The sequence below is a fragment of the Capricornis sumatraensis genome, unplaced genomic scaffold (assembly GCF_032405125.1).
Source record: "Capricornis sumatraensis isolate serow.1 unplaced genomic scaffold, serow.2 scaffold1, whole genome shotgun sequence".
NCBI lineage: Eukaryota > Metazoa > Chordata > Mammalia > Artiodactyla > Bovidae > Capricornis > Capricornis sumatraensis.
Window position 1 is genome coordinate 732,460 of NW_027184612.1, and position 23,658 is coordinate 756,117.

General features: G+C 39.0%; 1 protein-coding gene across 2 annotated transcripts in view; it reads right to left on the bottom strand.

The window, feature by feature from the left end:
• Positions 1 to 21,628, bottom strand: part of LOC138072301 (lysozyme C, kidney isozyme-like) — a 55,452-nt gene extending 33,824 nt beyond the window's left edge. For both annotated transcript variants that reach the window (XM_068963407.1, XM_068963406.1), the window contains exon 1: positions 21,478 to 21,628. The gene's annotated coding sequence lies outside the window, so the exon portion shown is untranslated. The remainder of the gene's footprint in view (positions 1 to 21,477) is intronic.
• Between the last annotated feature and the right edge of the window lie 2,030 nt (positions 21,629 to 23,658).

Here is a 23,658-nt window from a genome sequence, read left to right on the forward strand (position 1 = left end):
TCTTATGGTTGCTATGTATGTATTTTCTTTTTGCTGCTCTAGTCTTGCATGTATGCTAAGTTGCTTCAGTCATGTCTGACTCTTGGTGACCCTATGGACCAGAGGCTCCTCTGTCCAAGGGATATATCTCCTGCATCGGTAGGCAGGTTCTTTACCACTAGTGTACCTTGGGAAGCCTACTGGGTTAATCAACTTAAAAATAAGTCTTTTGTCACAGAAGAAATTTCTAATTCCCAAAAAAGTTGATTTCCAACATGACAATTTGAAACCTCATGGGAAAGACTTGAAAGCCTGGCTTGTGATAATTGATTTGATTCACAAAAATTACTTATCATCTTTTTTTCAATAATTGTTGCTTAAACATTAGGTAAAACAGACAAATTTGCTTAAGTAAATGTTATATCTCAAAATTTTCAGCACTATACTGATTTACAATAATTTTTCTGAGTTTAACCTCTGTTAAAAGGCAGCCATTCATTAAAAATCATTGCTCCCTCCATAACAATAAAGCAAATAATGAGTGTGTGTGTGCACCCACCTGTTTGTGTGTATATGTTTATATACACATATATATTTGAAGATATTCAATAGTTGCAGATGTAAAGAATTCTAAAAGTAAGATATAGAGAGGAATGAGATCTTGAGTAAATAAAGGAAGATTGTTGGCAATTCCCTGGTGACACTTGCTGAATACAAGCATAGAGGAGAAAGATCAGACCTAGCATAGTGAGAGGTAATCTGTTGGAGTAAACAGCATCCAGTAGAGTTTTCCACAGCTGTGTAGGTGACATGAATGACTGGAATCTGGCAGAGCTAGTTTTTTCTTCCTATAAGACTTCACTCACCCAGTAAACATTTACTAAGAGTGTGGCATTATAGAATGCTGGGGGACAGACTGAGGAAGAAGAGGAATCTTCATAAGTCTTGCACTTTAGTTCCAAAGTCCTGCTAGAAGGATGTGCCTATAATAATATCTTATGGATATCAATCTTTAGACATTTGAAAGCTGACATGAATTAAACAAAAGTGGCGAGACTGGGCACATTCAGGGCGGTGAGGAAATGTAGATCAATGGAACAGAAGAGAAAGCCCAGAAATAAACCCATGCATCCAGGGTCAATTAATCTACAAGAAAGGAAGCAAGACTCTACAACAGAGAACAGAGAGTCTCTTCAATAAATGGTGCTAGGACAACTAGACTGTAAAAGAATTAAATTAGAACATTCTCTAATATCACACACAAAAATAAACTAAAAATGGATTCAATAGCTAAATGTAAATGTAAGACCAGACACTATACGACTCCTTAGGAAAACATAGGCAGAACACTCTGACATAAATGGCAGCATAACTTTTTGGATCTGTCTCCCAGAGTAATGGAAATAGAGGAAAAACAAACATATGGGACTTAATTAAACTTAAAAGCTTTTGCATAGCAAAGGAACCCATTAACAAAACAAAAAGACACCCCATAAAATGGAGAAAATATTAGCAAGCAATGTGATCTACAAGAGATTAATCTCTAAACTATACAAACAGCTTATATAGCTCAGTATATTTTTAAAAAGCCAAGCAAAATATGAGGTCCAAATAGACATTTCTCCAAAGAAGCCACACAGATGGCCAAAAGGCACATGGAAACATGTTTAACATTGAGAACTATTAAAGAAATGCAAATTAAAAGTATAATCAGGTATTATATCATCTCAAGTCAGAATGGCCATCATCAAAACATCTACAAACCTATTTATGAAACAGAAATAGTCACAGATGTAGAAAACAAACTTTCAGTCACCAAGCAGTGAAGGGGAGAGAGGGATAAATTGGAAGATGGGGACTGACATGTATACAACACTATATATAAAACAGGTGAGTAATTAGAATTTACTGTATAGCATGGGAGCTCTACTCAGTACTCTGTAATGACCTCGAAGGGAAGATAATCTACAAAAAGAGTGTTTATATGTATATGTATAACTGAATAACTTTGCTATACAGCAGAAACTAATACAATATTGTCAATCAACAATACTCTAATAAAATTAATTTTTAAAAACACACAAATAAGAAATGCTGGAGAGGCTGCTGAGCAAAGGGAGCCCTGCCACACTGTAGGTGGAAATGTAAATTGGTGCTGTCATTATGGAGAATAGCATGCTATGTGCTAAGTTGCTTCAGTCAAGTCTGACTTTTTGAGACCCCATGGACTGTAGTCCCCCAGGTGCCTCTGTCCACAGATTCTACAGGCAAGAATACTGGAGTTGTTGCCCTCCTTCAGGGGACCTTCCTGACTCAGGGACGGAACCCATGCTTCTTATGTCTCCTGCACTGGCTGCTGCTGCTGCTAAGTCGTGTCAGTCGTGTCCGAATCTGGGCAACCCCATAGATGGCAGTCCACCAGGCTTCTCTGTCCCTGGGATTCTCCAGGCAAGAACACTGGAGTGGGTTGCCATTTCCTTCTCCAATGTATGCAAGTGAAAAGTCAAAGTGAAGTTGCTCAGTCATGTCCGACTCCTAGCGACCCCATGGACTGCAGCCTACCAGGCTCCTCCATCCATGGGATTTTCCAGGCAAGAGTACTGGAGTGGGGTGCCATTGCCTGCATTGCCAGCCCGGTTCTTTACCACTAGCACCACCTGGGAAACCTGGAAAACAATACTGATGTTCCTTAAAAAACTAAAAGTAGCATTACAGTGTGAAGCTACAATCGCAGCCTGGGTGCATATCCAGAGAAAACCATAATTTGAAATGCACCCTCAGTGTTAACTACAGCACTGTCTACAAAAGCTAACATATGAAAGCAATCTAAATGTCCACTGACAGATTAATGGATTAAAAAGATGTGATATATTTGTACAATGGATTGTTGTGTGTGTGTGTGAAGTCACTCAGTCGTGTCTGACTCTTTGCGACTCCATGGACTGTAGCTTACCAGGCTCCTCTGTCCATGGGATTTTCCAGGCAATGGTACTGGAGTGGATTGCCATTTCCTTCTCCAGGGGATATTCCCAACCCAGGGATCGAACCCAGGTCTCCTGCATTGTAGACAGATGCTTTACCCCCTGAGCCACCGGCTGACATAATGCAATTTACAGCAACATGGAAGCACCTAGAGATTACCACACTGAGTGAAATAAGTCAAAGAATAACAAATATTGCATAATATTGCTTATAAGTGGAATTAAAAATAAACCATGGTACAAATAAATGAACTTATATACAAAACAGAAACAGACCCATAGACAAAAATACAAACAAACAAACAAACTTACAGTTACCAAAGCAGAAAGGAGGGGAAGATAAATTAGGAGTTTGGGATTAACATAGGCAATGGCACCCCACTCCAGTACTCTTGCCTGGAAAATCCCATGGATGGAGGAGCCTGATAGGCTGCAATCCATGGGGTCGCTAAGAGTCGGACATGACTGAGCGACTTCACTTTCACTTTTCACTTTCATCCACTGGAGAAGGAAATGGCAACCCACTCCAGTATTCTTGCCTAGAGAATCCCAGGGACAGGGGAGCCTGGTGGGCTGCCATCTATGGGGTTGCACAGAGCTGGACACGACTGACGCGATTTAGTAGCAGCATGTATAAAATAGATAGCCAGGAAGGACCTACTGCACAGCACAGGGAACTATATTAAATATCTTGTAATAACTTATAACGGAAAAGAACCTGAAATTCTTTTTCAGAGTCACATATATAAATATTTACATGCATATATATGACAATTCAATCATTTTGCTGTATACCTGAAACTAACAAAACACAGTAAATCAACTGTATTTCAATTAAAAAGGAACACAATATTCACAGAAGAATTAAAAAGTTCTAGCGAACTGAAGAAAAAAAAAAAAGGAAGTTAAATTGCAACCCACTGCTGACATGGCTCATCTCCTGAATCAATCGATACATAATCAGTTTCTTATCCTAACTGCCAGAGAGAATGCTCTCTTGCTGGGATGGGGGACAGATATTTCTTTGTCTGTTTGTTTGTTTGTTTTTTAATGTATAATACCTGACATACAACCACAAATTTCAAAACACGTAAAGAAACAGAAAAATGTCAACCAAAATTAAGAGCAAAAATAAAAAAATAGAAGCAGACACATAGCATCGCAGATTAGAACTTCTGAAAAGGAATTTTAAATGTCATTATACATATGTTAAAGAAATATAGGCAATAAAGACAATAACTGAAAAAACAATCATTTAACAAAGAAATGGAGACACAGAAGAGAAAATAAATTGAATACTGTACAACTGAAAAATAAGGTGTTTGGAATTAAAAATTTTTGAACAGATTTAACAGAAGATGGGCAGCAGACTGAAGCATCAGTGAATTTGAATTAGGTCAAGATAACTTATAAAGACAAAAGCACAGAGATAAAAAGAATGGGAAATAAAGAACATAGCATCAAATAACTTCTTCCACCAACATATAAGTTGTAATATCAGTAGAACCCATACTTTTCCTTTCAAAACTGATGCATACAATAATATGTCAGGGGAGAATAGTCTTTAACAGTCTTTTTCTTCTCTCTCGTCCTCAAGGAGAGGGATGTGACATCATTTTTTTTTTTCTCTCAAATATAAATTTCTTGAGTATATTCATTAAACTAACATTTAGGAAATTTCTACTGTGGCATCGGTTCTGGAGATATATAAGTCAGTAACTACTATATGGTAGAATGGTGGAGTATGTAGATAAAGCAGCGAGCAAAATAAAGATACTCTCCACGTGCATGCACTTTACTTTTAAGCAAAATGAGACAGAAAATGAAACTGTGTGTATGTGTGTGTGATCATAAGGGTTTAAAAACAGTCAAGTAGTAAAAGGAGATATCATATGCACAGGGGATGGAGGAGTGTGTAATATTTGAGATAGTTCATCTGGATATGCCTCCCTGGTGACTTCACATGTGAATAGACACTTCAAAAAAGTTAGCTGACATTCAGGCCATGAAGATACGTTGGAAGTGTTTTCAACAGAAGGGATGATGAGTGTCAAGACAGTGAACCAGAGGCATTTACGCTGTGTTGGAAGGACAGAGTGTACAGCCTGGTTAGTGGAGAGATCAGGGTGCAGCACAGTAGGAAAAAAAAGGAAAAAAAGGTTAGCTGGAGATAGATCATCAAAGGAAGCTGAACCAGATAAGACCTTGACCTGTACTCTAAAGGATGTGTGTGGGGTAATCTATCTGGCATATTTGAAAACAAAACTTTCTCCTCTTTTGTAGAAAGACAAAATGAAACAGGTAGAAATAAGAACAAAGAGTAATAGTCCGGTTAAAACATGTTCATGGCTGGGCTAGGATGGTGATAATGGAAGTGGAGAGATGCAATCAGAATTTAAATATAATTTTTAGATAGTATTAAAAGCATTTAAGTATGGATTCAATGTGAGATAAGAGCAAAAAAAGGAATACATGAGTTACCCAATGGCTGTTTAAAATGTTAGTGGGTACAAAATTTTCATCTTGTTTGTGAATTGCCAATAGTTTCATAGAAATGCTTTTGAAAGGAAAATTTTGAGTCAGTGTAAACAGAAAAAAAAAACGGTTGACATAATTACTGATGTTGATCATGTGTCAAGTTGAAGAAAATACTGGGATATACACCATGTATTTGTAATCCTTCAATTCAGTTCAGTCGCTCAGTCATGTATGACTCTTTGCGACCCCATGAACTGCAGCACGCTAGGCCTCCCTGTCCATTTCAACTCCCAAAGTCCACCCAAACCCATGTCCATCGTGTCGGTGATGCCATCCAACCGTCTCATGCTCTGTCGTCCCTTTCTCCTCCTTCCCTCAATCCCTCCCAGCATCAGGGTCTCTTCAAATGAGTCACCTCTTCACATCAGGTGGCCAAAGTATTGGACTTTCAGCTTCAACATCAGTTCTTCCAGTGAACACCCAGGACTGATCTCCTTTAGGATGGACTGCTTGGATCTCCTTGCAGTCCAAAGGACTCTCAAGAGTCTTTGCCAACACCACAGTTCAAAAGCATCAGTACTTCAGTGCTCAGCTTTCTTTATAGTCCAACTCTCACATCCATACATGACCACTGGAAAAACCATAGCCTTGACTAGACGGACCTTTGTTGGCAAAGTAATGTCTCTGCTTTTGAATATACTGTCTAGGTTGGTCATAACTTTCCTTCCAAGGAGTAAGCATCTTTTAATTTCATGGCTGCAGTCACCATCTGCAGTGATTTTGGAGCCCAGAAAAATAAAGTCAGCCACTGTTTCCCCTGTTTCCCCATCTATTTGCCGTGAAGTGATGGGACCGGATGCCATTTTAGTTTTCTGAATGTTGAGCTTTAAGCCAACATGTTCACTCTCCTCTTTCACTTTCATCAAGAGGCTCTTTAGTTCTTCTTCACTTTCTGCCATAAAGGTGGTGTCATCTGCATATCTGAGGTTATTGATATTTCTCCCAGAAGTCTTGATTCCAGCTTGTGCTTCCTCCAGCCCAGCATTTCTCTTGATGTACTCTGCATATAAGTTAAATAAGCAGGGTGACAACGTACAGCCTTGACGCACTTCTTTTCCTATTTGGAACCAGTCTGTTGTTCCATGTCCAGTTCTAACTATTGCTTCCTGACCTGCATACACGTTTCTCAAGAAGCAGGTCAGGTGGTCTGGTATTCCCATCTCTTTCAGAATTCTCTTGAAGAATTTTCCACAGTTTCTTGTGATCCACACAGTCAAAGGCTTTGGCATAGTCAATAAAGCAGAACTAGATGTTTTTCTGGAACTCTCTTGCTTTTTCCATGATCCAGTGGATGTTGGAAATTTGATCTCTGATTCCTCTGCCTTCCCTAAATCCAGCTTGAACAGCTGGAAGTTCATGGTTCACGTATTGCTGAAGCCTGGCTTGGAGAATTTTGAGCATTACTTTACTAGTGTGTGAGATGAGTGCAATTGTGTGGTTTTTTGAGCATTCTTTGGCATTGCCTTTATTTGGGATTGGAAAGAAAACTGTCTTTTTCCAGTTCTGTGGCCACTGCTGAGTTTTCCAAATTTGTTGGCATATTGAGTGCAGCACTTTCACAGCATCAATTTCCAGGATTTGAAATAGCTCCACTGGAATGCCATCACCTCTACTAGGTTTGTTTGTAGTGATGCTTCCTAAGGCCCACTTGAATTCACATTCCAGGATATCTGGCTCTAGGTGAGTGATCACACCATCATGATTATCTGGGTCTTAAAGATCTTTTTTGTACAGTTCTTCTGTATATTCTTGCCACCTCTTCTTAATGTCTTCTGCTTCTGTTAAGTCCGTACCATCTGCCCTTTATTGAGCCCATCTTTGCATGAAAAGTTCCCTTGGTATCTCTAATTTTCTTGAAGATTCTCTAGGGCATCAGTGACCCTACTTTGCTTTCATTTATCTACAAAACTGTCAAATATTTAGTTTATTTCTTCCACATATTCTTCATTGGTTTATTGAGATAAAATCTACATAAACTGAAATATGCAGACTTTAACTTGGTGATTTTTCTCAAATACACACACACACACATACACACACACACACATGCAACCGCACTAAAAGATACAAGAACATTTTTAAGAAAGATATTGTTTCTTCTATCTCTGGCTAGTCTTAACTTCCCCTTTGTATTTACTATTTAGATTTTTACTATTCTAGATTAACTTGGCCTGGATTCAGTTGATTGGTCTGATTTTTTTCACTCTACGTTTTGAGGTTTATCAATTTTGTTTTGAGGATCAGTTAGCTTAAGTTTTTAAATTAATGTTAAGTAGTGTTCTCTCTCAAAAAAAAAAAGAAAAAAAAAAAAAAAAAACCCAGTATGTTTACCTGTTCTCTTGTGGATTGGTATTTGAGTTGTTCCAGTTTGGGGATATTTAAAATAAAACTGCAATATATATTTCTGTACAAATAAGATTCTTCATTTTAATTTATGATGTTTTCTTAGCAGGATATAAAAATTAGGTCTCATAAAAAATAAATTCATAATTGTACTGTGCTCAGCTGTGTCCAACTCCTTGTGAGCCTTTGGAGTGTAGCCAACCAGGATCCTCTTGTCCATGAGATTCTCTAGACAAGAATACTGGAGTAAGTTGCTGTTTCCTCCTCTAGGGGATCTTTCTGACCCAGGAATCAAACTCACTTCTCCGGTATCCCCTCCACTGAAGGATGATTCTTTACCTGGTGAGCCATCAGGGAACCCCAGATAAAGCCAGAATCTTTAAAAGGAGACCCCTCTTTCTACACTAAAATAAAAATTATCTTAAAAAGGAGAAACATGGAAGAAAAAAATAACTCTCAGGTGGCTTCCTAGAAACAATCTTTTTTAAAGAAATGAAAAAATCGTCTCTGAGTGTTTGCAGCCATATTTAGCTCTTGCACAGGTTTCACGTTACAACTGATGCCATTGGGGCGTTCTGAATATATTCAAACTGGTTTTTAATTTTAAAGTTTTGGATTGCTTGTTTATTCAGGCACACAACTGAAGCAACACCAAATCTTTTCTGGAAATGGATTAATGTTTAAAATCACCCCCCACAGTTTACCATACATGCTAAAGAAAATATCGCCCACCTTCTACTACACACACATACACAAAGAACATACTCGGGGAAAAAAGGTACCATGAGTGAGAGTTGATAGAAGCAATAAACTGAAGAATTAGACTCACAAAGTTTGAAGATACTGTAATTATCAGATAGAGATCATGAAAATTTTGTTTATTGTTGTTGAGGAAATAAAAGAAGGAACTGAATAAATGACTGAAAAAACAAAAGACAGAAAAAATGACCAGACAAATTGAAAATATAATATCTAAAAGAGAAAATAGAACAGGTAAAAGAGAAAAACTATAATTGTTAAAAGGTAAATCTCAGTACATAGACTAGCAAGAAAAAAGACATACTTACAAAGTAAAATTTGTAAGCTGGAAATTCGTTTTTCTAAGGCTACCTAGAATGCAGCAGAGAAGGATAAAGAAAAGGAAAATGTGAAAGAAATGTTAAGAGACCTGGATAATACCATGACACTTTCTAATATACAGTTTCAGAGGGATAGAATAGAGAGCACATAAAAAGGAAATAGATGTATATCATCTCTCAAAATTACAGGCTGGCTTGCTTTCCCTTACTCACAATTTTTGAAATTGAGACATCATTCACATCACTTAAAATTTACCCTTTATGAGTATCTAACTCAGTGGTCTTTATTTATAAAGTTGAACAGTTAGCACCATCTAGTTCCAGCACATTTTCATCGTCTCCCAACAAATGGGGCTTTCTTGGGTGACTCAGTAGCAAATAACATGTCTGCCAATGTAAGAGTCATGGTTGGGAAGATCCCCTAGAGAAGGAAATGGAAACCCACACCAGTATTTTTACCTGGGAAATCCCATATACAGAGGACCCTGAGGGCTACATACAGTCCATGGGATCATGAAAGAGTCGACACAACTTAGGGACTAAAAAAGAGATACTATTCCCATCGAGAGTCACTCTTCATTCCATTTTCTGTCTATGTGGAATTATCTATTTTGCACATCTCAAATATATGAAATCTTCACATATGTGATCTTTTATTTCCTGTTTCTTTCACTTAGCTCAGGTCACGAGCTCCTTATTGCAAAAATCATGCTTAAATTGAAGAAAGTACAAGAAACCACTAGGTCACTCATGTATGACCTAATCTAATCATTTATGATTATACAGTGAAGGTGATGAATAGATTCAAGGGATTATATCTGGTAGACAGAGTGCCTGAAGAACTATGGACGGAGGTTCATAACACTGTACAGGAGGTGGTGAGCAAAACCATCCCAAAGAAAAAGAATTACAAGAAGGTAAAGTGGTTGTCTGAGGAGCCTTTACAAATGGCTGAGAAAAGAAGAGAAGTGAAAGGCAAAGGAGAAAGGGAAAAAATATATCCAACTGAATACAGTTCCAGAGAAAAGCAAGGAGAAATAAAAAGCCCTTCTTAAATGAACAATGCAAAGAAGTAGAAGAAAACAAAAATAACAGAATGGGAAAGACTAGAGATCTTTTCAAGAAAACTGGAGCTATCAAGGGAACATTTCATGCAAGGACGGGCACAGTAAAGAACAGGAACAATAAGGACCTAAGAGAAGCAGAAGAGAATATTAAGAGGTTGCAAGAAAGCTGAGCCCCAGAGAACTTATGCTTTTGAACTATGTTGCTGGAGAAGACTCTTGAGAGTCCCTTGGACTGCAAGGAGATCCAACCAGTTCTTCCTAAAGGAAATCAGTCCTGAACATTCATTGAAAAGACTGATGCTGAAGCTGAAACTCCCATACTTTGGCCACCTGATGGGAAGAACTGACTCATTGGAGAAGACTCTGATGCTGGGAAAGATTGAGGACAAGGGGACGATAGAAGATGAGATGGCTGGGAGGACAAGGGGACGATAGAAGATGAGATGGCTGGGAGGACAAGGGGACGATAGAAGATGAGATGGCTGGATGGTATCACCGACTCAATGGACCTGAGTTTGAGTAAGCTCTGGGACTTGGTGATGGACAGGGAGGCCTGGTGTTCTGCAGTCTATGGGTTCGCAAAGAGTCAGACACAACTGAGCAACTGAACTGAAGAATACATAGAAGAAGTATACAAAAAGGTCTTAATGACCCAGATAACCACAATGGTGTGATCACTCACCTAGAGTCAGAAATTTTGGAGTGTGAATTCAAGTGGGCCCCAGGAGGCATTACGATGAACACAGAGGAGGTGATGGAATTTCAGCCGAACTATTTAAATTCTAAAGGATGATTCTGTTAAAGTGCTATACTCCATATGTCAGCAAATTTGGAAAACTCATCAGTGGCCACAAGACTAGACAAGGTCAGTTTTCATCCCAATTTCAAAGAAGGGTAGTGCCAAACAATGTTCAAACTACTCTACAATTGCACTCATTTCACCTGCTAACAAGGTTATGCTCAAAATCCTTCAAGCTAGGCGTCAGCAGTATGTGAACCTAGAAGTTTCAGATGTACAAACTGGGTTTATAACAGGCAGAGGAAGCAGAGATCAAATTGCCAACTTTCACTAATCTTAGAAAAAGCAAGAGAATTCCAGAAAAACATCTACTTCTGTTTCACCAACTATGCTAAATCTTTTGACTGTGTGGATCACAAAAAACTGTGGAAAACTCTTACAGAGATGTGAATACCAGACCATCTTACCTGTCCCTTGAGAAACCTGTATATAGGTCAAGCAGCAACAGTTAGAACTGTACACGGAACAACAGACTGGGTTGTTGCCACCCTGGTTATTTAACTTCTATGCAGAGTACATCATGTAAAATGCTGGGCTGGGTGAATCACAAGCTGGAATCAAGACTGCTGGAAGAAATATGAACAACATCAGATATGCAGATAATACCACTCTAATGGCAGGAGGTGAAGATAAACTAGAGAACCTTTTCTTGAGGGTGAAAGAGGTGAGTGATAAAACTTGCTTAAAAGTCAACATTCAAAAAACTAAGATCATGGCTTCCAGTCCTATCAATTCATGGCAAATAGAAGAGGGAAAAGTGGAAACAGTGACAGATTTTATTTTCTTGGGCTTGAAAACCACTGCAGATGGTGACTGTGGCCATGAAATTAAGACAATTGATCCTTTGAAGGAAAACTACGACAAATCTAGACAGCATATTAAAAAGCAGAGATATCACATGGCCGACATTGTTTGCATAGTCAGAAAAATGGTTTTTCAAGTAGTGATGTTCAGATGTGAGAGTCAGACCATAAAGAAGGCTGAGCAAGGAAGAACTGATGCTTTTGGATAGTGGTGCCAGAGAAGACTCCCGAGAGTCCCTTGGACAGCAAGCAAGGCTTCCCTGGTGGTTCAGTAGGTAAAGAATCCACCTGCAATGTGGGAGATCTCAGTTCGATCCCAGGGTTGGGAAGATCCCTTGGAGAAGGGAATGGCTACCCACTCCAGTATTCTGTGACCAGAGAATCCCATGGACTATAAAGTCAGATACAACTGAATGACTTTCACTTTTACTTCGGACAGCAAGGAGATCAAACCAGTTAATCCTAAAGGAAATCACCCTTGAATACATACTCACTAGAAGGACTGATGCTGAAGCTGAAGCTCCAATACCTTGGCCACCTGATGCCAAGCGTTGACTCATTGGAAAAAACCCTGATTCTCCAAAAGACGGAAGGAAAAAATAGGGGACAGCAGAGAATGAGAGGGTTAGATAGTATCACCAACTCAATGGACATGAGTTTGAGCAAACTCTGAAAGATAGTGAAAGACAGGGAAGCCTGGCATTCTGCAGTTTGTTAGGTAGGACATAGCGACTGAACAACAACAACAACAATTTGTAAAATTCATCCACACTGTAGCAAGTATCACTTCATTCCCTTTAGTGGCTGAATACTTTCCCATTGTATGGATATACCACTGTTTACGTCTCCATTAATCAGTGAGGTTCATCATTTGGGTCATTTCCACTTTTTGGTTACTGTCAATAGGGCTATTGTTTTGTTTGGTCTGATGGACATTCTACTCCAAAGCTTTAACTAACACTCTCTCAATACTAGTTTTTAACAACTATGCCTGGCCCTAAACCTTAAACGTATGTTATGATACTGGGAGCCACGCCCTAGGCAGTATGTGTTTAGATGTAATGAAATACATACATTCCATTATGTATGTATTTGTGGAATAATGTATGTAATAGTGGAAGAAATGTATGTAAAAGTGGAAGAAAGTATTTAAAAGTGGAAGAATACGTACTTCCACTTTTATAAATTCATGGGGTCACAAAGAGTCGGACACGACTGAGTGACTGAACTGAACTGAACTAAAGGGGCATCTCTGTGTTGGCATTTAGGCTGGATGTAAATATACTTAAAATATCCCATGCTTTCACTAACCTCATGGTCTTTCAAAGCAAAAAATTTAAAAACCTAAATAATTTTAACTCCTACTGAAATGTGTCCTGAAATAGATTTCTTACTGCTCTCTAAGGAAATCACAATACATTATCAATATTTTATTGTTTTTATTTTCTTCCTTGGAAGTCTGTGAAGAAGTCTGTACAAAAAATCAAACAGTTTTTTAAATCTTTATCAAACAAAACTATTTTAATGAATCTTTATTCTTTGTTAGAGATACTCTATCTGCTCTATGCAGCATCTGATTGAGAGAGATTTTTAATTATGCTAAGACTCATTGGAAAAGACTCTGATGCTGGGAGGGATTGGAGGCAGGAGGAGAAGGGGACGGCAGAGGATGATGAGATGGCTGGATGGCACCACTGACTTGATGGACGTGAGTCTGAGTGAACTCCGGGAGTTGGTGATGGACAGGGAGGCCTGGCATGCTGCGATTCATGGGGTCGCAAAGAGATGGACACGACTGAGCGACTGAACTGAACTGAAGGTACAACTGAGAGTCCCTTGGATTGCAAGGAGAACCAACCAGTCCATCCTAAAGGAGATCAGCCCTGGGTGTTCATTGGAAGGACTGATGCTAAAGCTGAAACTCCAATACTTTGGCCACCTCATGCGAAGAACTGACTCTGATACTGGGAGGGATTGGAGGCAGGAGGAGAAGGGGACAACAGTGGATAAGATGGCTGGATGGCATCACCGACTGGATGGACAAGAGTTTGGGTGAACTCTGGGAGATGGTGATGGACAGGGAGGCCTGGCGTGCTGCAATTCACGGGGTTGCAAAGAGTCAGACACGACTGAGCGACTGAACTGAACTGAACTGAAGGTACAACTGAACCTAACATGAAGCATGAAAGACATGCTTCGCTTTCAACTGCAGTCTTATTTCTGTCCTAGCTCACAAACTTTCAAGCCTAAGTCAGAATATGCTGTCTTTTCTCCTTCACTTAACATCTGATGTGTACAACTGAAGCATGAACAGCTGGTACTGATCACAACAGGCCAAGCACTCAAAAACTTACATCAGTGGAGCAATGCCGGGGGTCAGACGTCCTTGGCAAAACTCACTAAACATTTTTGTAAAATTACTTACAGATTCATCAAGTTACCAGTAATATTTCTACATGGATGAGATCCAAAACACATTTATGTGCCTGTTGATGTGCTTTTCAAACTCAAGCAAAAAGTAAATAGTTGCCCAATCAGCATTACTGAAAATATGGGACCTGAGAGAAAGGTGCATAAGAGGCAAATTAAGTGAGAGGGGGAAAATAAAAAGGTATTCCCAGAGAGAGCTATTCTAGATGTTACTAGGATAACTTTTAAAAAGAAAATGACCTTGAAGGTTGGAAGTTCATTTGAGAGGGGGTAAAAGAAACAGTCAGGTCTGTGATCCAGAATAAAAAGGAAATGGAAGTGCTTTTATTTTGCCCCTAGAGCAATGGAAATTTATTGTGTGTATTTGGATATAGATTTTATTTTATTTTTTACTACCCTGGTGGGTGAGCTGAGCAAAAAAAAAAAACAAAAAAAAAATCCATTTTATGACATTATGGACCTTTTAGACAGAGATTTAGGCCACTGGCAAGAAACATTAGTTTATTTGGGCAAAAGGTTAGTCCAAAGATAAGGCATCTTTCTCACTGGGCTGGCTTACCAAAGGGACTCTTCTTTTCCATACACCTTGAAACAAAGGGAAGGGTAAAAATTCTTAGGAAAATAAAATCTATGTTAGTTCTGTGAGACAGTGTGTTGTCACTGAGTACACAAATCTTGTTGGCTTACTTATAAAATAAGCAAATCAGATAGGGAAAGCTGTGAAATTAAAGCTTAAACTTAGGATGCGTTCTGTTTGTATTTCTTCAACAGGCTTCTGGGAAAGTAAACTCGTCTTTGATTTTCTCTTTGCTCCTCTCTTTGCTTGCTTTTCCTGTTGTTGTTCAGTTGCTTGGTTGTCTCTGTCTCTTTGAGATCCCGTGGACTGCAGCACGCCTGGCTGGCTTTGCCCTCAAATTATGGCAATTGTTTACTGTTTGAACGCATTTCTCTTTGAGAGACAGGATTATGTCTTTTTTAAAAATTATTCCCAGTGTCTGGCATATAGTAGCTGCTCAATAAATATACAGACTAAATCATTCATTTGCAGCAATCGAGATTATGAAAAGGCTGTCCTACAAACCATACTAGTTGAGATTAAGATCATTATTCCTTATTTAGAATCTTTTCTCTGAGAGCATGTAAATCCCTTGGGTTTGGGAGAAAAGAAAAAAAAAAAAAAACTGGAAGAGTTCAGTGGATTGGCTTTCCTTGAAAGACAGCCAACACTTTTTTCTCCTGATCCATAATTAGAATAAAGTAAGGACAGCCATTTAGATGTTCTTTCAGCAGTTCCTAAATTAACCCAGACTCACAAGAGAAGGGGGAGGAAGAGACTGGGAGGGAAAAGAAGGAGAAGATAGAAGCAAAAAGAAAGGGAAGCAGAGGAGGACAGAGGAGGATTGGCTAAGAAATCTACTGCTGTGTTTGTCTGAAGACATTAGCACTTTTTATTTAATTGTACTTTTGGTCCCAAAATTTATTTTTACCACATGTGCCTTGTTTTAAACTAACTCCCAGAACTGTGCCACAAAATATTCCTGCTTCAACATCACACCTGGGTCCAGTTCAAGAACCTAACTACTTCTAGTCCACATGCTAAAGCCTTGCTCTCATATGCCAGGAAAAATAGCCAGTGCCATTTAACATCTGGACCCAATGTACTCTCTTTACTAATTTATATTTGTGTAATATTTTATTTACCAAAAGATAAAATCAGTAAAAGTAGATAGTGAAAATCATTTAGAAATTTTAATGAAAATCTGAATATAGTAAACGCAGATTTATAATTTATACTTTCATGATTTTAATGTTATATATGCCTAAAATGGAAAATATCTTTTAAATGCAACTAACTGCCCATCAGCAGTCAGGCATGAACCTGGGATGTATCCATTCTGTAGTACATATTCTGTATTTCAAATACATATTGAAGAGGTTCTAGCTTATCATTAATCCTGGTTCTTACTGAATTTGCATCATCAAAATGCAACACTTAAAAGCAATTTTTCAGTCTCTTGGATGATATAATTTTGGTTGTATCTTCTTTGCTCTATACTTAAGACCATTTTCAGTTTTACATCTATAAACACAATTTAGAATGATCAATGAGTTTTTAAATTTCCTCATGACTTTCTCCCCCAATCACCTTTTCTTACACATCTGTCTTCAGCATTTGCTGATTACAAACTGTATCAGGTAAGTTTGGTGCAGAGATATCATAACAGGTGAAAGAAGGGTGTCACACATCTTTTAAATAAAATGGAATGGTCTTGTTTTTCTCACAAATATAGATGGTAATGTGCTTTCTGTGTTAACAGTTAACTATGAGGAAACCAAATATCTTTTTCATCCTTAAAATTTTATTTTGGATCATTATTGATTTTTGAATTTGAGAAAATTTATCCAGGACATCATAATCTGAATGTCTGAAATTTTTGCTTATGAAATGAATTTCACTGTCAGATTATAGAATGTTCCTAATCTGTCTGCATTAGGATTCTGAATCATCTCGCAGTTGTGAAATATCTTCCTCTTACAGTTTTCTTCAATTTGCCATTATGGACAGAGTATGAGAAATTATGAGTCCAAAGTTACGTTCCACAAAAGAGTGGAGTACAAAGATGATGTCTCCAGTCCCCTTTTATATCTTCTCAAAAAGAGAACCTGAAGCATGAAACAGTAGTGATAGTTTATTTTAATAATTTACTATCCTTCTAGGTTCCTTAATTACTCTTGTGTTTGTTTATAATTTTTTTAAAGTATATCTGGGAATAATTGATAAGTAAGTTGACTCATTGGAAAAGACTCTGATGCTGGGAGAGACTGGGGGCAGGAGAAGAAGGGGACGACTGAGGACGAGATGGCTGGATGGCATCACGGACTCGACGGACGTGAGTCTGAGTGAACTCCGGGAGTTGGTGATGGACAGGGAGGCCTGGCGTGCTGCGATTCATGGGGTCACAAAGAGTCGGACACGACTGAGCGACTGAACTGAACTGAACTGAATGAGAAAATAATTCCTAGGATGATTAAATAGCAAATGTTTCAAGAAACAGAGAAAGATGAAATCACTAAGAACTCGTATCTCAAATATGTTAAAGGTTCCAATGGATTCAAATGATTATTACAAAACAGAGCTTTATTCTAGTTTCATAAAAATAGGTGTATCTTTCTCTTTATTTTTTGGAATAAAGAGAAAGAAAGAATAAAAGTCAAGAAATATCAATACTTGCAAATAGAGTTATTCCAAAATAATTAATAAACTAAAACTGGGTCATATGAACCTTAATGGTATATTGAGTTAATCAGATATTATAGCAAATACTTTAGAACAACAGAAATCAGCAGTATATATTTGTGAGTATGTTGAAACATACCACCCATTCTTACAATTCTGTACAATATTGGGACTAATACTCTGGCGTTCCATTTCCATTTTATTCACTGCAACATTCCTCATAAATCCAATTCAGCATCAGTTTTACTCTGGATCAGTCCTGAGGACTTTGATCTAGCTCACTGCCCCCACAGGTGGAAGAGTGTGAAAATCTTGATTTGGTAAACAACTTGAGCTTTTGATCTGAAAATAAATAGCTTCCACGGAAATAGGACCAAAATATATTTTATTTCTCTGGCTGTCTCTCTCGTTTTCACTCAGAAACTCCAACTGCATACAGATGACCTCTCTCCACATTTTATCTAGGAGCACCTAGTGGGTATCTCACACGTGCTGAAGAAAATGTCAAGTCTCTTTCAGGCATAGTGCTTCTTGGTACTTCTCTATTAGAAATAGCCATGGTCCTGGCAGGAATTGCTGGTCCAAGTGCACAGTTCTCTCATTGATAAAAGCAGCCCACAATTTCTTTATCAGTAGAGGGTACAAGTCTAGAGGAATGAATGATGTCTATTTATTCTCTTTAATAATTGACTGGAAGGGTCCCGAAGGATTACTGCTTGGGCCCTAATGTGTTACAGAGTTCAGGGAAGCAATGTGTCCAGATTTTTCCTACAACTCTCTCTTGATTTCCTTTTGCCTGAGATAGGATTCCACAACATTTGGCAGGGCTGGCTTTGAGTAGAGGCCACCTGCAAATACTTTTTTTTTCCTGAGGATGACTAAAAACATCTAATTACTGCGTCTTCACTTACTTTTGTTATGTCCTGGTAGGTTTTCTGCAATCTCCTTGAAAATGGATGCCCATTAAATTCCCTTAACTAACTGGTTAGATATGCAAATTTCATTACAACATTCTCTTTCCTTTTGGATAATTCAGACAATGTACAAAGCTAATGCATGTGGTGCGCTCATCCAAACATTTGCCAAAAAGGGCCCACATTTTATAAAGGCAGTGGTGCAAAAGAAAAGGCAATGTCTTAAACTGCAGTCCCTCTGTAGTTAAATCTAAAGGAAACATATGATTTTTTTGTCAATAAATGTTATATATTCTTATGTCAGAATTTGGAGGAAAACAAAACAGGAACGAAAATATGGCCTGTGTCATACTATGCTCATGATTATTAACCCGAGCTGAAGACAGATATAGAGAAAAGAGATGGAATGGTATTTTAAATTTGAAATTCATTTGTCTTAACTGTTTATGCTGTGACAATATTTTGGTTGATTCCTTTTAAGTTGAATAAAAATAATTATGTTAAATATTCAATTTTACAAAATTGGCATCACATTGTAAATTTAGCTTTATATTCTCCTTTTTCACTTAAATTTATATTTGAGCATTTTCTATGTCATCAAACATTACTTGAAAATACATTTTAATGGCTTCATAATAGATTATTTTAAAGAAAAAATACCACATATTTAACTAATCTCCTATTGTTAGACACTTAAATTGCATCCAATTTTTCATTATTATTAAAAAAAATTATAAACAGTATTATATGTAAGTTTTTGACTGAGTATCTCTGATTGTTGGTTTCTCTGGGATGGATTTCTTGGAATAGACTTACTACTCAAAGTTTATGGTATTTCTAAGGCTTCTGAAGATACGACCAGCTTGCCCTCCCAAAAGGGGTTTATGTATTTACAGTTGGTTAAGTGCCTTTCAAAGCATTGATTCTAAGGCCAAAAAACTTTTTAAACTCTCTTCTGCCCCATTTCAGAGCTGAAGTGTCAAATCAGATGGTTCATTTATTTATCTGACTTACTTTCCCAGAAGCATGCAAAAATGTGTTTGTTCCGACAAATTCTAGTCTTTTAACATTTCCCATAGGTTATTAAGATAACATGACCTAATAAGAAAATTCATTTAAAGGTGACAAATTTTGCCTCTGGTTGGGTGACCCAACTTACTTAGAAATATTTTCTTTCATTTTTGAGTGCCTATTTTGAGCAAACTTGCCAAGGTCCACACAATTTTGGAAGGGAAGGATTATTGATCCTGTTGTTTGTATGGACGTTGAAGATGACACTGAGAAAGCTTTGTCCCATATGACATATATAATACATGGCAGAGTCATGATTCAAAACTCAGGTCTAATCCTATAGGCTGGTAGAAAACATTTGCAAATGATACAACCAACAAGGGCTTAGCTTCCAAAATAAACAGATTGCTTCTACAATTCAGTAACAAATAAACAACCAATCCAATTGAAAAGTGGGCAGAAGACCTTAATAGACATTTTTCCAGAGAAGACAAACATATGGCTAACAGACACATGAAAAGATGCTCATCAGCGCTAATTATTACAGAGATGCAAATCAAAACTAAAACAAGGTATCACCTCATACTAGTCAGAATGACCATCATACAAAAGTCCACAAACAATAAATGCTGGAGAGCATGTGAAAAAAAGGGAACTCGCTTACATTGTTGGTGGAAATATACATTTGTGCAGTCACTATGGAAAACAGTATAGAAGTTCCACAAAAAACTAAAAATAGAGTTACCGTATGATCCAGCAATCCCACTCCTGGGCATAAACCCAGACACAACTATAATTCAAGAAGATGCCTGCACCTCTGTGTTCACAGCATCTTTATTCACAACAGCAAAGACATGGAGACAGCCTGAACATCCACGGATAGCTCTGTTTACAGGAGCCAAAACATGGAAACAACCTAAAGGTCCATTGATAGATACATGGATAAAGATGTGGTGTGTATACAACGGAAGACTACTCAGCCATAAAAAAGAATGCAATAATGCCATCTGCAGCAACATGGATGGACCTAGATTATAAGTGAAGTCAGAAAGAGAAAGACAAATATCATATACTCTCACTTATACGTGGAATCTAAAATATGACACAAATTCACATATCTAATAACCAAAATCAACTTAGATACAGAGTACAGACTTGTGGTTGTCAACGGAGAGGAGAGGTAGGGGAGGGAAGGACTGGGAATTTGGGTTAACAGATGAAAAGTATATATAAATAAATGGATAAACAATACGGTCCTATAGGATAGCACAGGGAACTATTCTCAGTATCTGAGATAAATCAAATGGGAAAGAATATTAAGATGAACATATATATATATGCATATATATATATATCTGAGTCAGTTTGCTATATAACAGAAATTAAACACAACATTTTAAATAAACTGCACTTCCTTAACTTTCTCGACAAGGTTAGGAGGGGAACATCAGAGGACTGTCAAGAGCTACAGCTGGGGCCGGCCCTAGGCTGCGTGTACTTCCCCGGTCCAAGCCGCTCAGGTTCGGCGCTCAGGCAGCCCTCAGAGGCACAGATTCGGCTGGGACTGCGCTCCGTGCCCTTCCCAGGTCCGAGTAGCTCAGGAGTTTGGCGAGCGCGATCGCCGCGGTTTGTCACCTTTTCTGCCGCTGCTGCTCAGCTTTCTGGGTGGACCGCTGGCGGCCCCCGTGAGGCAGATTGTGACTGTCCAGCACCCCCAGAAGTCTTAGCAAAGAAGCCTGCTTGCAGTTAGGTAGATAAAGTCTCTCCGGGTCTGCAATTGCCCCTTTCCAGTCCTTACGGCTCTGGCTGCCTGTCCCCGTGGGGGATGGTCTGCAGCCGGCTTTTCCGTTCCGTCCTTCATTCTGTGCTCGGTCCTGGCGGTGTCTTATGTTTGAGCTTTTCGTGCGGTAGCTATCCCACAGGCTGGTTTGCTAGCCCAAGTTAGATTGTTCTGGTTGCGCGTGGGGCGTTCCTGCCCGATTCTTACAAAGCACTGCAGCCCGTGCCTCCCGCGCGTCCCTGCCCTGCCCCCACTTCCCAATGGCGGATGCAGGCGTCTGTGCTGCTTTTCCGCTGGGGGAGTTACTGTTGGGCTTGTAATCTCTTGGTTTTAATTATTTCTTTATTTTTCCTTCCTGTTATGTTGCCCTCTGTGTTTCCAAGACTCGCCACAGACTCGGCAGGGAGAGTGTTTCCTGGTGTTTGGAAACCTCTCTTCTTAAAATTCCCTTCCCGGGACGGAGCTCCCTCCCCACCTCCTTTGTCTCCTTTTTCGTCTTTTATATTTTTTCTTACCTGTTTTTGAAGACAATGGTCTGCTTTTCTGGTTGCCTGATGTCCTCTGCCAGCCTACAGAAGTTGTTTTGTGGAGTTTGCTCAGCGTTGAAATGTTCTCTTGAGGAATTTGTGAGGGAGAAAGTGGTCTTCCCGTCCTATTCCTCCGCCATCTTTATACCACTTCACACCAGTCAGAATGGCTGCGATCCAAAAATCTGCAAGCAATAAATGCTGGAGAGGGTGTGGAGAAAAGGGAACCCTCCTACACTGTTGGTGGGAATGCAAACTAGTACAGCCACTATGGAGAACAGTGTGGAGATTCCTTAAAAAATTGCAAATAGAACTACCTTATGACCCAGCAATCCCACTGCTGGGCATACACACCGAGGAAACCAGAATTGAAAGAGACACATGTACCCCAGTGTTCATCGCAGCACTGTTTATAATAGCCAGGACATGGAAACAACCTAGATGTCCATCAGCAGATGAATGGATAAGAAAGCAGTGGTACATATACACAATGCAGTATTACTCAGCCATTAAAAAAAATTCATTTGAATCAGTTCTGATGAGATGGATGAAACTGGAGCCGATTATACAGAGTGAAGTAAGCCAGAAAGAAAAACACCAATACAGTATACTAACACATATATAATATGGAATTTAGAAAGATGGCAATGACGACCCTGTATGCAAGACAGGAAAAAAGACACAGCTGTGTATAACGGACTTTTGGACTCAGAGGGAGAGGGAGAGGGTGGGATGATTTTGGAGAATGGCATTCTACCATGTATACTATCATGTAAAAATTGAATCGCCAGTCTATGTCTGACGCAGGATACAGCATGCTTGGGGTTGGTGCATGGGGATGACCCACTGAGATGTTATGGGGAGGGAGGTGGGAGGGGGGTTCATGTTTGGGAACACATGTAAGAATTAAAGATTTTAAAATTTAAAAAAAATTAAAAATAAAAAAAAAATAAAACGTTTTTGAGACACAGTCTGAAGAAGCAACTTTTTGTTTCAAAAGTGGTTGAGAATGAACAGGCCTCCACTTCCTTACACTACCTGTAAGGTTTCCCTGGTGGCTCAGACAGTAAAGCATCTGCCTGCAATGCAGAAGACCCAGGTTCAATTCCTAGGTTGGGAAGATCCCCTGGAGAAGGAAATGGCAATCCACTCCAGCACTCTCGCCTGGAAAATCCCATGGACAGAGGAGCCCGATAGGCTACAGTCCTTGGGGTCACAAAGAGTCAGACACGACTGAGCAACTTCACTTTCACTTTCCTTACACTCCTAGTCAGCAGTATATACTGAGCTTACCCATAGCCCACTCAGGTTCTGGTCCCGTTCTGTTCTGGTTCTATGGGCCATTATATGTAGTTGTGAGCAGCTAAAGTAAATAATAAAAAGATTAACAAGGTGTTTTATGACAGTGAAAAGTATACTTCTTTTTCTAATATTTACTTTATCTCCACCTTTTATACCTGGGTAAAATTAATAATCTCTAACTAGAAACTCCCTCCAAAAAGCATTAATTAAACTCTGTCTTATAGAGAATACAGTAAATGATGCTTCTTTGAAAAGTCATCTTCTCCAAACAACAGATGCGAAGCTTAGCTTCAAAAGTATGATCGGTGGGACTTTTTGGTTACCATCTGCATGTGTGTATGAACAGTGGGGGCTTCCCTTGTGGCTCAGATGGTAAAGAAACTGCCTGCAATGTGGCAGACTCAGGGTCAGTTCTTGGGTTGGGAAGATCCCCTGGAGAAGGAAATGGCAATTCACTCCAGTACTCTTGCCTAGAGAATTCCATGGACAGAGGGGCCTGGCAGGCTACAGTCCATGGGGTGGCAAAGAGTCAGATAAGACTGAGCGACTACATTTGATCCTTGGTTCTATGAACAGTGGGACTCCATTGTTCAGCTCGTAGAAGCTGCCATTGAAAGTAGGCCTTGTGAAGTGGGAGGAAAGAGCACTGCAATGAGAGGTAGATTCAAGCCTTAGATCTTCCACCAGGACAAGCTGAGCTTTGAGTCAAGGCCCCTAATGCGACTCAATATGCTCTCCTTTAAGAATTACCTATGTTAAGAATTCTTCATGAAATTCTTGAGATGAAATAATGCAATGCGTGAGAGAGAGAACACGCTATACTACACATGTGGAGGAGTAATGAATACTATCCTGGTTCTGCGCCAA